General features: G+C 34.4%; 1 protein-coding gene across 1 annotated transcript in view; it reads left to right on the top strand.

Moving 5' to 3' along the window:
- Nucleotides 1–1018: 1018 nt before the first annotated feature.
- Nucleotides 1019–19135, top strand: part of SEMA3A (semaphorin 3A) — a 497295-nt gene continuing 479178 nt past the window's right edge. The window contains exon 1 of the mRNA XM_064375108.1: nucleotides 1019–1045. The gene's annotated coding sequence lies outside the window, so the exon portion shown is untranslated. The remainder of the gene's footprint in view (nucleotides 1046–19135) is intronic.

Below are 19135 nucleotides of genomic sequence, written 5' to 3'. Positions count from 1 at the left end.
CTTGTGCATTTTTTTTCTTGTTAAAAGAGTGGTGACACAGAAAACCCTAAAGTTTTCATGGATTAAGTTGCCTGAGATAATAAGTAATATACAGAAATACTCAGATGAGAACATTGTCCATAAAAATTGGCTTCAAGAACATTAAAATAAATGTCCAATTGCAGAATGTCAATCTGACAGTGTAAATCTCCTTAAAGCAATTTAATTCAGATTAAAAAGATAACTTGGCTTATGTAACAGAATGAAGGATCTGTTTCAAATCCATCACGTTAACACTATCAATAACCCACTATGACCCATGATTGAGTAGTTTTAATTAAGTTTGGTTAGGGTATTGGGGGAAGGGTGCATCATTTAACCTCTCATTAATAGTTAAAGTGATTATTATAAATATCTCAATAACTTTTGTAGTTTGAGAATCTTTCTTTTTTTTAATTGAATTTACTGTTTTCTTTGCTACAGAGCAATACCATTTGGGGAACTCTGTCTCCTAGGACTTTCAATGCTACCCCACTTCCAGCACTATAAAACAGAGGCCTGCTGTTTTAATCACGCCTCTCTCTCTCTCAATGTTGTTTGCGCCCTGGTACAACCCATCTGCCTTGAATCTAGTGCTCCACTGGGGCTGCACACATCTGCCAGCCAGACTACCTTCGTACACAATTACTCAATCCACCGTAAGGCTCTTTAATAGGAAACAAGTGTGACAACGGCAAGCCTCCTTTTTTTTCTTTATTTTTCATCCTCCCTTTTAAACCACAGAGTCAAATAGCTCTAATAGAGAGGAAGCCTGATAGATCCGCCCAGGTGTAGGTGAAATGGTAGCGCCTCAGGGGTAATAGATGCTGTGCTCTCATGCTGAAGTTTAGCAGTTTGTCCTGATGGGCTCTCTAGCATCAGTGCGATGGGCTGCTCCTGATACAGTTACAAAGTGAATATGCTTCTTGCCGCTCACATTTAAGCCTAATCCAGAGGGCAACCTGGAGCTAGGTAAGAACAGAACAGCCCTTTTACTTCAACGCATGGACAAAGGACAACAAATGCTGTAAGTGGAAAAATTATCTTTCTTTCTTTTACTTGGGAATTAATTAAGGGTGTTTACTCCCAGGGAATCCTCTAAAGACTGTATAAAAGTGAACTAGGACAAAGCTTATGTTCATAACCCCATGAATTTTCTCCAGTTTCATTTTGCACAATGCTCTGGCACTGTCACTAATGCTGAAATACTCCTAAAGTGACTCCTCTTTCAGAAGGTCTCGGAACTGAAATGTGGTGCTAATAATACTGTTAATTCAATCCTGTATTTTGGCGTATTAACTGCTATTTCTGGGTGAAATGTCTTTTATAACTGTCAAAAATGATGGTGGCAAGGGCTTTGTCAGTTTCAAGAATAGAAAACAAATCTTTAAGAAGCACATGCCCTTCTTGAAAATGGATTTCAACTTTTATGTATAACTGTATTGCTGTTACATTACTCTTCATACATTAATGTAAGGAATTTGCTTATATTTTTTGCTTAACAAATCTGTTCCATAGCTTTATCTCTTACTAGAGGTGTGACACTAAAAACTCTAAAAGCAGCATTAGGTTGCAGCAGCAATGACAATGATAGTGAATTTTTAAAACAAACAAAACAAAACAAAAGGTCATTTGTCTAATAACATAAGAGGATATATTAAAACCAGATGTACAAAATCTCAACTTTGACTTTTTAGTCTTTCATGCTTGGTTTAAAGCAGCCTTCACATTGCGTTTATTTTGCATTTACAACTTTGGATTCACCATTAAACTGTGTTTGAACTTGAAGTTCAGATTTGATCTGAGTACAGCCTTGTTCCTTGAGCCCCCTACTCTGAGTTTTACTTGGCTATGGGGAATCTTTTTACTACTATACCATATATCCTGAATTGTGTTAACAAGCTAACTGTGGTGCACTTTCAGGTGGAATGTCAGCCAATGTAAAAAAATGTATTTGCTGCCCAAATGTATGATGCTTCATGTAAGAAATAGATACATAGAACATATGACCTGCCAAAGATTCCAGTTATGATTTCTAAATTAATCCATCCAACATTGCACAAAGCTGATCAGATGAAAGAAAATGCAACAAAAACTGTCTGCACTTTTTATCTATTAATAGTCATTTGAGTTGATTTTTTAAATTTAACCATTGTTAATATGAAAAATTAGTCTGGAAGAAATTGTCATCTCAAAGGACAATGCACATATGTTGAGTAGATAGACAGGCACAGTTAGACAAAACAGTATTGCACTGTTTAAATAATTCCCCATCAGCCAATGTTTTTTTTTTTTTTATTTTCTGACTATTATAGAATGGACATCATTTAAAATGATGATTTAAAAGCCATGACAGTAGAATCCTGATGACTTCTTTGTGTATATTCATAAATGATTTAGCTTGGACAAAGTTGCTGCTATGAGAGGTTTAATTAATTACTTCTAGTTAAATATATTTCTTTAAGAATTGCATTTGACATTACTGATGGTGGAGTAAACGGAGTTTCAAAGTCATTCTTCATGAAATACTTTAACCGACAATCGTTGGCATTGAATAGCGGTCAATGTCTACCCCCTACAGGGAGAGATTCTAATTTCACTATGCCTTCCCCAGTACATGAATGCCATAGAGTACAGTTCACAAATGAATGCTGTAACCGTGTCAATGACTTCAACAAGTGCCCCTTAATGAAAAGGTCAGCCCTGTGATTAATAGGAAGCTGGTTTCAAAGGCTGGACCTCACTTCAGCACGGCATTTAGATTTGTTTCTTCTTGATTTACTCCGTTTGCCTTTCAAAGTGTAATAAAAATCAAGTGGTATTATATTGCACATTTTTAATGCATTGTGGTTGCTTTTTTATGATAGCAACACATCAGTTAATGTATTTGATTTAGTAAAGAAAAAACAACAACTAAGTGAAAAAAATCAACTGAGCTAATAATTGGTGAATGAAAATTTTACTCTTTATCCAAATAGAATATATAACCTTTGCTTAAGTTTCAGTTAATTTAATAAACCTTTAAAAGGCACTGCGGGGTAAGGGTAGAGTGAAAAGAAGGTTTGTTTTTTCAACCTAGGCTTATTATGCTTAGATGCTAGCTATGTGCTAGCAAGTAAATATACACAGGTAACTCATAAAGATAATGATTTTTCACCAATGGCAAAAATATCGTTGACAAATATAGCTGAGTGAGGATGAAGAAACTAATTTTAAGCCTAGTGACAACCTCAAAGAAGCAAGTTTGTAATAGTGGTGGTGTTATAGTCTTTCCAGTTTATTTTATTTATTTTTTTTTGCTGGAAAAACATTGTGGTTAAATTCAACTTAAATTTTTTAAATGATTCTTTTTTACTGGAATTATATTTTGTTTATATAAAATTAAGGCAATTAATAAATTAAGTGGTCCTTAAATATATTTAATTTTTTTCTTGTACGTATGTGTTTTGTGTCCCTGTGGATTTACCTTGAATGTGTTTTTAAATGAGTTTGCAATATAATTAAATAATACAAACAATATAAGTATATAGTCTATATTTATTACACATGAAAACTACTATATGCTTTGAGGAAAATTTTTAGAAGACATAGGATATATCAACTCATTCTAAGGCATATTCTCTTTCTAAGAACTTTTTTCTTAACCACATATCAACACTTAATAACTTCATGTTCACTTCTACTGAATGAATTATATTAGATACCAAGATTGAAAGTGTAAAAAAAAAAGTTCAATTTTGAAAGCCAACGTCGCACAAAAGGAGCTTTCAACAGCCACTCAAGGAAGAGAAAATCTATTAACTCTATAAAATGGGCACAGTGCTTCCTAGATGTGTCACATTTTGTCAATGGCCACAGCTACGTCTTTCCAGTGCTGTATTAGTGGGGCTCTCACAAAGTAAATTCCTTGAAACTGCCCTAAACATGCCATGATTTATTTAGTCCTTATAGTCCAATGAAGTAGGTAGTATTCCTATGCCCATTTATGAATGTGAAAACTGAGTGGTTAAGGGACTGGCTTAGTGTCATGCAGGTAGTGATATGGTTGGATGCTGTGTCCCCACCCAAATCTCACCGTCAGTTGTAATAATCCCTATGTGTCAAGGGCGGTACCAGGTAGAGCTAATTGAATCATGGGGGTGGTTTCTCCTATGCTGCTCTCCTGATAGTGAGTTCTAACGAGATCAGATGGTTTGATAAAGGGCTTCCTTCTTTTCCCCGCACTCATTCTGTTTCCTGCCGCCCTGTGAAAAGGTGCCTTCCGCCATGAGTGTAAGCTTCCTGAGACCTCCCCAGCCATGTGGAACTGTGAGTTGATTAAACCTCTTTTCTTTTTAAATTACCCTGTCTCGGGTATTTCTTCATAGCAGTGTGAGAAAAAACTTATACAGGTAATAAGTAGTATAACTTGGGTTCAAATTAACTGCCTGAGGAAAGATACTTCCCCCAACCACCGGACTCTACTACCTCTCTAGTACATGACTTCGTTATCAGTGGTAAGTTGACTTTATCTCACCATCTTATCAGGACTACTTGAATTTAGAAAGAAATTCCAAAAGGTAATTGATGGCATGGCCAATCAACAAAAGCATAAATAGTTGAATGTCAATCAGTGAGTATGATCTCACTTCAGGTTATGTCATTCGGTACTTTACCCTATTATTTTTAGAGGTTTTGCTATAGGTGAAGGAGTTGCAGTTACATTCCTGATATGTGAGGAAGAGCTGACCCTTCAACTCTCACTCATTTCAAATGTCCACACCTGTTAATAGTGGGCCTCTGGGAAGTTTGTCTCCTCAGGGTATTTCCAACCCAGCTATAGCTGGCTGACTGACAGAGATCACTCTAATTACAATAGTCTTTCAATGAGAGTCACCTAAACACATTCCCGCCTGCAAAGCACTGGAAAAAAAAAGAGCTGTCAAATACCTTCAAGGACTTTTAGGCCTCAGGTATTCAATAGGACTATCTGGATATTTGGTTTTTGAAAGATAGAATGCCAATTGAATTTTCTCTTTATCTGTGGGGAGAATATATATATATATATTCATATACATATTTCATATATATATAATCTTCATATATATGAAGAAACATAGCCTGGAAAATAAATCTTTATAATGTTTCATTTAAAATATAATTTCCTAGAACCTACATCTATGGTATATTTATCTAGTGAAAAACATTCTTCTCAAGACAGACATTCATCACTATGATTGTGATTCTTTGTGAAGAAAATAAAAACAAAATCCGTGTATCTTATAATTTTAATATTATGTGTTTATGTATCCTCTCCCATATAAACACAGGATATTCATTTTAAAGAGAGATTTTATTTTATTTTTTAATAATCTATATTTTTATAATTATTAAACCAACACATAGTTTACTTTTACAAACACAAGCCGACTCATGCAAGGCAAATGGAATGAACATGAGGAAATGCCTTCAAACCTGAGCAACCCCCAACTCATTTTCTACAAGAGCGGGTAGAAGTAAATGTTCCTTTAATTCTCATTTTCCTTTATTTTTTAATAAAAATTATTAAAATATGATCAGCATTTATAAAGTCATAGACTAGTCTTATTTTTTTTTAAAGGAGATAAAACAGTTTTTAAAAACTAATCTCAAGGTCTTGGAAAAATTGATCTATGATGACAGGATCCGAAAGCTCTAAATACCTTGAGGATTGATAATTACTTAAAAACAGTGGTCAAAGATTTCCTCTATCACTATCATTAGTCAAAGAGATCCACAGGTTAACTTCTTGAAGTTAATCTTATCCTCATAAATCCTTTTTGAATTATCCAGTAGCTACTTCATTTTTGTTTGTAGGTTCATCTTAAGTGGAAAAGTATTTCTCTCCCTCTTTCTGTTTTTCCTTGACATTCCAAATCTTTCACCAGCAAACCCATCTAGAATTAATTCTTATGCTAATTACTTCCGGCTCATGTTACAGGGAAATATTGGGAACATTGCTGACCTACACATTGCTAGTGGACACTTCTGCCCAGATCTGGGTGCTAACTGTCTCTGCTCACTGCCTCAGTTTCAAACATCCTGAAGCCCAAGCCAGCAGCCGCAAAAATCAACTCAACCCATGGTCTTCCCTTTGCATGAGGGGCTCTTGGTCCCAGTTTTCCTATATAAGTCAGACTCCTGGCCACCTGGATCTGGATTTGCAGGCAACCAAAATCTAGTTTTTCATTTCTAGCCCTGCTTAATATTAAATATTTCTTTTCATTTAAGGCCAATTAAATTACCCCATTTTTTAGCATGATTATAAGTTTTTAATATTATCATTACTATATGTTCACAGTAGAAGTTAGCTGCAGGTATGTCTAAAGCAAGAAATCAAAGAGGCATCTAATTAGTAGTACCTTCACTTTTGCTTTATTACTTCATATTGTGCATTTCAAATTTGTATGGAACAGACAGAAGAATCATTAGTATTCTATTTGTACTTCTATTAAAAGCTTGGGGATTTAACTTTTTTTCTGGTGAGATGCGCTAATATGCTTGAATTTTACCTGATACATAGTCATTTTTTTCCGATAAGTAATATTTTTGGTCACTCTGGAGTTTATTTTTTCGGAAATAAATTAAATGCTATTAATTATGCAATATAATTCTGTGGTTATAATTATACTTGAGTAACTCACAAATCTAAAATTCTCTGTAAGGAGAACAGTGAGCATTGAGTGAAAACACTGGGGCTTAGGTCTTCCTTGTGACAATCACTGCCTCGTTTTCAAAATGTACAGAATATCCGTCATGCAACATTTGTGTGAATACTTGTGAATAAACTTTGCAAAACTATTTGTAAAGTACTATAGGAATTCTGAGAAGTTATTATAAGATAGAAAAGTACATAGGAGCATGTACAAGCCATATATATGATGTTTCCTGTAATATTCTTGGTAGACTTGTAATAGATTTTAGATGTAGTATAGAAATAACTGTTTGATGTAATTTGTTTTTTGTTTGTTTTTGAGATGAAGTCTTGCTCTGTGGCCAGACTGGAGTGCAGTGGCGTGATCTCAGCTCACTGCAACCTCTGACTCCCTGGTTCAAGCGATTCTCCTGCCTCAGCCTCCCTAGTAGCTGGGATTACAGGCATGCGCCACCACACCCAGCTAATTTGTGTATTTTCAGTAGAGACAGGGTGTCACCATGTTGGCCAGAATGGTCTCAATCTCCTGACCTTGTGATCCTCTCATCTTGGCTTCCCAAAGTGCTGGGATTGCAGGCATGAGCCACCACGCCTAGCCTGTAATTTGTTTTATATCATATAAAGTGTAATGCCTATTTTACCCTTTAGATTAAAATATGTTGTAATAATATTTAATCATTAAACATTTTTTCTGAATCTAATTTCCATTTCACCAATAAATCAAAATTTCTTTCTCAGGCCAAGAAAACATTTATCAAACCTTTCCCCAATTTGTAAACTTGATGAAGGACTCATATTTGATAAACAGTGTTTCTAAATGAGCTCTTCTCTACCCAGTTTTCAACAATTTCGGAAATGAAAGAAAGTTAATAATGGGAGCCCCAAATCTTTATTACTTGAAAGTAAGCCCTACAATACTGAACCTTTGAATTAAGTTTGGTTTCCTCATTCAATCACAGCTAATATTTGTTTGAAAATTGTTCATACTGGTAAGGATGTCTGAAATTCACATAAGGCTGGGAACAGTGACTCATGCACGCTTACAGTCTCAACACAGTGGGAGGCCTAGGCAGGAGGATTGCTTGAGCCCAGCAGTTCCAGACTAGCCTGGGCAACATGGTGAAACCCCACCTCTACAAAAGACAAATACAAATATTAGGGGTGATATGTGCGTATAGTCCCAGCTACTCAGGAGCCTGAGGCAGGAGAATTGCTTGAGTCCAGGAGGTCGAGGCTGTAATCAGCCATGATCACCCCACTGCACTCCTACCTGGGTGACAGAGTGAGACCCTTTTTTAAAATAAAATTACATAAAACATTAACAAGTATTGTCATGTTTGCTCTCAGCTACCTTATGAAATAGTACCCAAAAACTTTGATTTTTTTCACTTCTTAGTTGATAGAAGTATAGTTTATCACATCTAATACTGTGACCAAATATTTAATTTATACATGAAAATTTGAATAAAATGTTTGCTTATGTGCAAACATATTTTATTTAAGATATTAAAAAATATGAATAAATATGCAGAAGGAACATTAATGCAGTAACTACTATGTATCATGTGGCTTACATTATCTTATGTAATCTTTATATTAATGAATAAAAGTAGATTTGTCATTTCCATTTTACAGATGAGCAATGCATTCTATTTTCTTGACTTTCTAAAGAAGATTAAGCATACAGAAATCTATTCAGATGACTAATCCAATAATGAAAGCAGTAAATGTGTACAAACATGCCAGGATGCCCTCATGCAGTGCAGGTTGCAGTACTGTTTGTATTATAGTTCCATTCCTTTGAACCGGAATTTAGAGACTTGAACTACTTGAATACATTATGATCCTTAAGGATGAGCACACATACTTTATATGAGTCATAAGTGTCTTAAGAACATCAGTATTGCCATCATATTTTGATTCAAGAAATGAGTATTGCCATTCTTTGGAATGTATTCTACTAACTTGGCACTTTTATGAGGATATAATGCTAAAGATTATGTCATCAGTGGGAAATATTGTATTTTTACATAAAATCCTTACATCCTATGTTGTTATATTTATTAATTTCAGTGTTACAATGTGATAAAAACTTGCTCTATTTGTGTGTGTGTGTGTGTGTGTGAAAGTGAACAAGTGAATATGTGCATGCATAAGTAAAACCCTATACTTGACAGGATTCCTATTAAATATCCCACAGTGATAGGTTTGTTAAATTAAAAAGAAGAATTTTTAGTTTGTTTAAATAACTATAGTCTATAACTTTTTTAAAAAAAACTCATCACAAGTTTTTGTTTGCACCAATAAGAAAAAATGTATGCATTTAAAATATTTGTTCCCTGTTTCACTCGCCTTTAAAAGTTTTGAACATTTAGGCAAATCACTTGCTATTCTCTGCCTCTTTAGGAACACTGTATTTTTATATTATTTAATGTGTAACTTTAAACTGTGTTACAGCTACCCACAGCCTTAAATAGTGGCCCTCTAGGTAAAGTAGGATATTTTTAGCACTTTATTATTATCAACACTGTTTTTTTTTTTTAAGTAGTCCACTTTGGAAATTGTGAACTTTCCTTTTTGACTGTAACAAAACTCAGATTTTTTTTTTTTTTTTTTTTAAGATGGAGTTTTGCTTTTGTTGCTCAAGCTGGAGTGCAATGATGCGATCTCAGCTTGCTGCAACCTCCACCTCTTGGGTTCAAGGGATTCTCCTCCTTCAGCCTCCCGAGTAGCTGGGATTACATGCACGTGCCACCATGCCCAGCTAATTTTTTGTATTTTTAGTAGCAACAATGTTTCACCATGTTAGCCAGGCTGGTCTTGAACTCCTGACCTCAGATGATCTGCCTGCCTCAGCCTCCCAAAGTGCTAGGATTACAGGTGTGAGCCACCTCACCCAACCCAGATTTTGTTTTTAATTAGTATGATATGGGTTGTACATTCCCCAAAATCTTTTAAAACTTTCCTTAACAACTAGACTCACAAGATTGGCTACATCTGACATTATACTACTCAGAAGCAAGAACAACAATGAACCATGGACCAACAGTAAAACACCATTAGGGCACCAATTTATGCAGTCATGAATTAGTCCAACAACTCAGGTGGAAGCAGGCAAGATCAAATGAGGCAGGTGAGGGAAATCCCAGATTTGAAAGCCTCCTCCTCTATAAAAACTATTATGATTTATAACAAGAGAGACACAGGTTCTAGGATTCCTGCAAGGGACCTGCCCAGTAAAAATCATCACCATATTCAGGGTTACCGAACGTTAGACTTAGGATCAGGTATTTACAATTGTCTTAGTCCTGATTCATTGTAACACTTAAGGGTCATTTTTCTTGTAGGCAAATTGTCCTAGTAATGTGGTCGACGTTCTAATTTTTATCATTTTCAAGGGGAATGGAACTAGATAGTTAACAAAAGGTCAAATTACCAAGAAGTGAAAATTGTATTGTTAGCTCTTTATCCATAGCTAGTTATCATGGAGTTTGAGAAAATTAATATTAAGGACTAGCATGGCCTATTCCCATTTGTCTACAATGCATACAGTGCTTAATTTACTGTTACAGTTATTGCACATAGCGTTTTCATTATTTATAATTTTGATTTGCTTCCAAAACATTTTACGTATTTCTGCCCCTACTGTAAATTTTTAAAACTACACCTACAAATAAACATTTCAAAGGGCTGAAATAGATTTAGATTTATTAATTAAACATTCCAAGGGGATTTTGTGTCTTAGATGAGACTGGTCTAAGAAAGGTTGAGACTACACTCCAAAAAACTAGGATTTGGAGTCTATCATGTAACTTTTGAAATAAATAAGATTTCACATAAGAAAAGCATGGATTTTCTCCTCAAACTCAGGATACCAGGTATGCAACATTATCTTTAACAGTTGGAAGAGGCTGTAACAGGACTTAAGTGTCTAACAGCAGTTGTGACCACAACAATAACGCCATATACACCCACATGAAGTAAGCATGCCTTGAGGGAAGAATGTGAATGTGGCAGGTACTCAGAGAAGTTCTATAGAGAAGCAGTGTAATGGACAAGTAACACCTTGTAAATTCCTACAACTGTGAACATCAGTGTTTAAAGACTGTCTCCAGCTATTTTTTTAGGAAAGGATATGGGTTGAACAGTCTCAGAATATTTTAGGTGCATTTACTGTGTTATTGCCAATACTAATTATTAAATTTTAAAAGCACCACTAAAAATTCAAAAGAATACAATTTCATTAATGAACACTAAATACATGTCAAATGAAATTGAGTCTATTAACTGTTTAGAAATAGATATTAGCTATATAATAATTTTAGAATTCATATGCCTTTATGTATACATTGTTTTATAATAAATAATTAACCAAAAGTTGAGAGATTCCACCCTAGTAAAGTCAAAATAAACATGAGCCTGGGCAAGTAACATTAATAGCACTTACACACTTATTACACTAATAACATTAATAATACTACCTCAGTATTTTAACTTGTAAAATGAGAAGTTTGAAATAGATGAAATCGATTTTAGGCCTAATTTTTCAAATGCATATATATATATATATAATTTCATTTATGATAAGTTAACATCAACATTAAGACATAAAACATTCTTTTAAGAAAACTTTAGGTAGAAGGTATACTACTCTTAAGAAGATGTGTACTAAATTAAACAAATATTTTATGTTACTTTTTAATGACTTAGTCAATCATGACTAAATTAATAAACTACTCTTAAGTAATTAAATATTCTCATTACTTCGATATTGAAAAATGAGGTCATTGATTCTTTTAGTTAATTTTGCTAGCTCTTGTTGAATACTTATCATGAATTAAATAATTAAAATGCATTTCTCCCATTTTAAATAGATAATAATTTGCCTTTTTTCTATTAAAGGTAATATTTTATTCTGTCAAGCTATAGACAATATAATAAAATGGAGGTGGTGCTATGTAATTAGCTGAAAAGAGTGAACTTAATTTATCTTGAATTATGTGTAATAAGAAAGAACATAAGAAATCTTAAGCATTAATTAAGTAAAAAAGTATTGAAATTATTTCATATTCCTTTTGAAATCAAAGATACAAATCTTTGGGAAATATCAGAGATATATAAAGATTATGCTAGATCTTTTTTCTATTAAACACTACATTTCTTATTTAACAGATATTGGATTTTAACATCAGTTATAGCTGGCTCTTTCAATTTGGATGAATAATAAACGTAAAGAATTTTTGGACTTATTTCTTTTAAGACAACAATTCAAAGTTACCCTAAAAGAGCTTTGAAATAATGTTCATTATTAATTAGGTTTGATCCCACCCTGTGCAGCGGAAGCCATTAATAATGAGACACATGCAAAAAGTGAGGGCAGTAAATATTTGAAAGACTAGTGGATCTCTGAATATTTAGATTTGCCCTTGTATCTTTTCATTGATCAACCCTATCATCAGGTTGTATCTTTCTCTACTTAGAAGCCTTTGGAGCTAGAAAATACAAAGAACAGGATTGCTCCTCAGCAAATTTCAAGTGTCATGAACTTTATCTTTGACACTCTGTATCTCTCTTCACATTTTTCCAAAATCAGGGTACCTTCTCTTCCCTTCTTTCAAAAATGCTCACCCTCATGCCATAGGCTTCTTACTGACTTTAGAGTTTCCCTATACTGAACTTCTGCCAACATCAGTGTTTTTAATTCATAAAGCTCCATGCTATCAAAGTCTTTATTTTGTTGTTATTGCTACCCTCTTTCCCACTAATTCCTAAGTCAAAACAGTCACCCTATTTCTTTAATACTCACTGCTAGGTTATGTGAGGGAAGATGGTTAAACATAGACACAGTATGTTGAAAAATATAGTTTGATAGGATGTCCTTGAATTGACAAAGTTCTAACATTTAGGGGGTAGGTACATTTTAAAAAGAGGACACTTCTGATTCAAAAACAGATAATTATTCAGTTTCAGAAGAATTCAAAAAGACATGAATTTCAGGCCAAGATGCTGAGGGCCCTTCAGTCTTGCCTTAGAGCTCTAACCTTCTGCCCAGGCAAGCCCTAACCTAGGGCAGTGCTACCTGGACAGCATTCTGGCTGTCAGGAGACCAGGATGTATTAAAATTCACTATGAATTTCTGGTACTCATTTATCTTTGTCTGTTTTATGCTCTTGCTCTAAACATTTTGAAATTAGCCAATGGAAGAAAATTACTGAATGAAAATATTCCCTATGAGCAGTTTTAACATTTACTTTTAATGTTTATGTGTTACTATTTTTCACCTTCTGCTCCATTCCAGGTGTTTCTCTTCAGCCCCTTACCTTCGGGTTCTCCATTCCTAGTATGCCTTCCTTCTGCAATCAAAATTCAGTCCTGCAGTTGGAAATTCAGGGAGAGTGAAAAAGGTTAAATCAAAAAACAAACAGCTAAAAAATCCCAGAGCCCTGCCTGAATGTTGCTAATTGAGTGAAAGTGAGGCCATTCCATTTATGAAGCACTGTTGACAGTGGCTTTTGTAGAAATGGACATTAATCTTGTTTTAGTAAATTTCATTTGTATAATTAATCACGTTGTCATTTGGGGGCTACTTCAGACCCTTATATTAGCTTAAACTTTTCTGCTTTGCCTGGCTTCAGAAAGTTTGCATTGGATTCAAAGTTAACGCACTAACCTAGTTTTGCTTTGGCTCTCTGTGTTGTGGTTGTCATTGCTGCTTTAAATTGATCTTGAGATTTTGTGTGTGAAAAAGAGGAGCATTCGCATATTCCTAACTATTGAGCTTCTTATTTATTTGTATTGTTAAGTTGTTGAAGTCCTTCTAATGCAGAGCAGTATGTATGGCCATCATGTCACTGACGTATGTTCACATTATTTGAGATTTAACTTTTTTAATAATAAGCTCATAGTCAAACATTAATTTTAAGGTTTATTTAAAATATCCTTCCAAATTTTCTGAAATCTTGAGCTACATAGTATCTTCACCTGCTCTGAATTCTATAGCATGTGTCATCTGTGTCATTTATTCGATAGCTGCCCGTACTGACGTATATTTCCATACCTAGTTCTGTTCCCTGCTGGACACTAAGCATTTTTAACACAGGGGCCACGATGTCTACTTTTTTGTGTGCAACACAGCCATGACAAAATAGGTGTTCAAGAAGTACTTCTTGATTGAAAGTTGACCATTCCACCCTATAAATGAAAGTTAAATGCTCTTTACCTACAGTCTCTATCCTCCATTTGCAGTTTAATTGGCTATTAACTAGAACTGATTGATAGACTTTATAAAGACGTTTTTTTTAAGGAATTGACAGCTATGTAAATATAGCACTTAACCTTAAGCACTTAGCCATTAACCTTAATCACTGTCCATTAACCTTAAAGCACCCCAGGTTTCTCCACTTACAATCCCCCAAAGCAGACCCTACTTGATGCATTTTTTACCATGAAAAAGAATCTTAGTAGAATGCTTTTATTGTTCTGTGCATAGCTGAAAAATTATATTTTGAAAAAGAACATTTGACCCAATTTTTTTTGTAGATACTAATGTATTTTCCAGATGTCCAAAGAAAGATAAGAAATTGGGAAATTATTTTGAGGAGCACATTAGTATATATTTGACAAGAGATGGACTAGATGATGCTTTTATAAGTATAATTTTATATAAGGTTGATAATCACAAGTGTATCATATTACCTTCTATTTAACCTAGAAATTTTTTGAAAGATCTATATTTTCTATAGCTATTGCTAAAAATATTAATTACTATTAATTCCAGACATGTGGAAGTAACTAATAATTTTAATAGAGACTGCATGACATTTTCTAACTAATGTCAAATTATAGCAGAGAAAAAGAATAAATGAAATATCTTTAAACGTAACATTTTAGATTTGTATTTTAATATTCTTGTCCCTTATATATAAATAATTATGTTGAAATAATACCTTTTAAAATAATCCTTTACAGTCTACAAAACCTGTATTTTCTTTTTTGGGTGTTTCACAAAGACCATATAAAATAATAATTATACATGATTGGAAAGAAACAAAATTTAATGTTAATATATTCCAATTTATTGTATTATTTTTATATCATGGTTTTGTTTTCACCAAGATCTACTTTCACTAAACATGAATTTAGTAAAATAACATAACAAAATTGCAAAAAGTTTTGTGTGTAATTTTATATGCAATTATGTTTTATGACTAATCCTTGGGGTGAAAACAGTAAGTCAGGAAAGTTCCCATTGTATTCTGAACATAATACATCTCAGGGTGAGGTCAGGTAGAGTGTGGGAGGATGACTGGGGATGGGGAGGGAGAAAGAACACCTTGCTATATTCAGGAGCAACTTGATACTAATGGACTGATTATTTTTAGCTTTGCCAGAGTGCTCAGTTTTGCTCCAAGTCCCTCAGGGAACTGACACTGGAAGGTGTGAGCAACTGAGGGCAGGGGAGGGTCTGTCTTACCACTAAATTTCAAAGTATATTTTAACAAATGTGAAATCTCACTGGAATAACAAACCACTGTAACATGATGACTTCAACTCTAAAAAGATGTTACCTCAACAACAGGCTGCTTAGCTGTTCATTTGGAATTTTACAGTTACCTAACCTAGGAGGAAGGTGATAATGAGGGTGACTTGGCAAAAGAAAGTCCAGTCAGAATGAGCTCCACAAAGGCAAATCAAATGCCAGCATTGACCATGTGTTTTGAAAATCAATAAATCAATAACTTTCACAGCAATTGTGGGCCATATGTTTATTTCACTCACAAAGCATTTCTACCATTCAGTCATTCATGACCAAGAGGATGCTCTCGGAGGTACACATATGCTAAGGGGATATTAATTCACTGTTTCATTCTTTATTTTGTAGATTCCATACCCTCACACCCCTAAACATATGGAAATATATTGTAGTTATATCACTATACATAGGCATTCTTTTCACACAAAATGATGAAAAAACAAGCAAATTTAGGTAAGAATCTGAGCAAATAAGTGGGAGTAAATTTCTATCTTTTCAGAATGTCTTCTCCAATATATGCATTTTATTTATTTAAACCATATTGCCTGAGGAACCATTTTACGTAAAGAATATTTTAAGTCATTTTTATTGTTGAAATAGTGATGTAAACATGAAGAATGTGTTTTTGAATTTTTTTTTTCACCAACACATGGCAGGTACTTTACCATACTGCTTTTTACTTACAGAGGAACAACTAGAAGTGAGATAAATTTCTTTCCTTTAGCACAAGTGTTAAGTGTTATAAAAAAGGTTAATTAAATACTGGAAAACTGATCAAAATGTTATCTTATTTTTCCTTCAGAACTTGGCTAAGAATTATTAATAATGGTAGCCATGTCTCTAAGTTACAAGAAATAGTCAATGTCAGCACAATGGAGAGCAAAGTGTTGATATGGTGCAAGTTTGTGTCTTGCATTAGATTTCCGGCTATACTTTAAAGAACCTGGAATAAATAATTTGCGTGTTCTTTTCTAACTTTATTTTTTTGTACTTTATCTCTTTTTGATTAATTTATTCATTTTAATTATTATATCTAAGGAATACAAGATTCTAATATCTTATTTTTCTGGTTGATAGCAATACAATATATTCAGTATTTATAAATAATAGAATTTTATATTTATTATTTTTATTTTTTATTTTAGGCACTTGAATGCCTACCATGTCATAGCATTCATGCTATTTGTTGAATGTTGTTTCAGTTAAGCACTGTTAGTCTAATTTAATGAAACTAACCTCAAGTTTTACTACTCTACTGCATTATTTTGCAGACTCTACAGGGTTGTTGGCTCTACATTTAGACAACTAAGACACGTTGAAAAAAAATTTTTAAACAACTTTCTTTACCTTATCTCTAGGTTCTAAGGAAATATAAAACTTTTATGGAAATTGAAAACTACCACCATGCATATTGTATCTTTCCTGCAAATCTGGCTTTATTTGAGTGTTTTACTAAGATGTATTTCAATCTAGATTCATGTGAAAACTAAAGATTAAGTCTACCATGATATCAAAACCAGTCCAAAAAAATAATGCTGAGACATTTTAGGGAGAACTCCAAAGGTTGAGACTATTCTATAGGGAGAAGTGTGGAGTAGGGCTGTATTGCTTTGATCCAAGTGTCTAGGGATGAAAGTGGGAGCAAGTGCCACAGGTAATCTGAATTTCTATACGTAAACCCATACTCCGGTACATCTGTAATTAACAAATGATTTGCTCAGCACTAGTTACTTACGCTATATTGGAAAAAAGTAAAGCAAATAGTGGCCCTCCAGCTGTCCAACTAAACCACCAGGTTGCATGTTATGTGAATTATCTTTTTAAAAGTCTGCCCTTGAAATTCATTTTGATCATGTTTTTCTGTAAAAGATTTAGGTCAGCATGTAAAACCCACCCCAATAAAGTCTGCTCTGACATCTGTATGGCTGCATTTCTCACTTGAGATTTTCTCAAATGCTAAAAATTTGAGGAAATTCTATCTGTTTCATATGAGTTTTTTAACCTTAAAACAGCAACCCAACAAACCACCACCACTCCAAAAGCAATGACAAGGAACAGCATAAGCACTCATCACATTCACAGACACCCTCACACTGAATGAACAAACATATAAGCAGACGAAAACCAACTACGAAAACAGACTCTCTAACAATCATTATTGCTAGGAAATTTCAGGTTGAATATGCATAGAAAAAAAAAACTCTTTCACCAGGGAGTATGAGAGGGGCTGTACCACTCCTCGCTGTCCCAGCCCTTGCACTCCTGGGACCCTGAACTCTTGGGGGTGGGAGGAGGAGGGGGAGCAAGAACTCTGGCGCCTCTAGCCCATCTGAGGCCAATGATGTCACAGATGTTTCACTGTTTTTTCTTCATTCTATTTCCTTCTTTTCTTAGGCCTTTAAATATTTTTCTCTCTTTATAGTTTCTCTTCACTTTTTTTTAAACATCTAACATTTCTCCAAAGCTCTCTGATACCCTAAAATAGAGAGACAATTCTTCTAACTAAATATAAACATTAATTCCTACTGGTCCTTTGTATTTTCTCTCCATTTTTACGGTGGATGGGACTGCTTTTTTCTCAGGGTAGAAGCAAGGGTGTCAGGATCATCAACAGCAGTTCCCATCTCTAGGGATGTACTGAAGAATACTGGCTATTAATTAACATCTTATGATGTGCCACACATTCTGCAGAGGAAGCACTCTATATAAATGCCAAATAGTAACTCAGCTCTCTTCTTTGGGCTCTGGACCCACCAGCTCTCACATTCCTCACAGGGAAAAAGAGCCATCTTCCTCATCATACCTACCTAGAGGATATGGTGTCAAGTGTAACAGCTGCTACAAGGAGGAATAGTTAAAAGTATTTCAAAATAATTCCAAATGTTACTCTGGGAGACAGAGATAAAAAAGGAGCAGTTCTCCACATACTATCAAAGAAGGGAACTACACAATCCGAGTACGCAGCAGAATTTCTCAAACGGTCCTTTTACTATCTGAGAAACAACCTGTCTTAAGAAGAACAAGCCTCAAATTTGCTTGTTTCAAAGTCTGTATTCACTACACAAGAAGGCCCTGTCCTGGGTGAAGTTTCTATGTAATGCTGTTTCTGAAATGCAATTTGCATCTTTTTATTCATTTTTTAAAAATTTAATATAATAGACTGGTTTCTGCAGTAAAGTTCAGGTTTAGTTCTTTCGTTTTCTCTAATCATATCACTTTGTAATATTACGTTATAGTCAGATAAATCAGAAAGAAACTTATTTCCAAGGCTGAGAGATAAGAGAATTGAAAGAGTTAGGATTCTCCCACTTCTTAGTAGATGAGACTGAAAGCCATTGTTGCAGTGATGGAAAACACAGAGCCATGGAGGGTTTGCAACTGATTCAGGTCTCCAACAAGACTGTGACTTACATGCAGCTCAGGGATCTGGCCTTTTGCTTAGTAAAGGTATGGAAAATAGAACTATAACCCATTCCTGACTCAGTACGGTGCTATTAATATTTGTCTTTTAAATTTTCTTAATTTAAAATTTTACTCTTAGAACTAATGTTTAGTATAATTTCTATAATTTTTGGCTTCTAGTCATTATTTAAAATGTTCCTGTTAGTTTCTGTGCAGTTTGATTTATTAGATATTTATATCCAACCATTCCATAGAAATTAAAATATTTAGGCCAGAAACAGTGGCTCTTGCCTGTAATCCCAGCACTTTGGGAGGCCAAGTAGGGTGGATAACTAGAAGTCAGGAGTTGGAGACCAGCCTGGCCAATATGGTGAAACTCTGTCTCTACTAAAAATACAAAAATTAGCCAGGCGTGGTGGTGCACAGCTTTAATCCCAGCTACTCAGGAAGCTAAGGCAAGAGAATCACTTGAACCAGGGAGGCAGAGGTTGCAGTGAGCTGAGATCATG

Source organism: Aotus nancymaae, unplaced genomic scaffold (assembly GCF_030222135.1).
Source record: "Aotus nancymaae isolate 86718 unplaced genomic scaffold, 86718_ANA_hifiasm-v0.15.2.pri h1tg000002l, whole genome shotgun sequence".
Classification (NCBI taxonomy): Eukaryota; Metazoa; Chordata; class Mammalia; order Primates; family Aotidae; genus Aotus; species Aotus nancymaae.
This window is presented reverse-complemented; position numbering and strand designations above follow the sequence as displayed.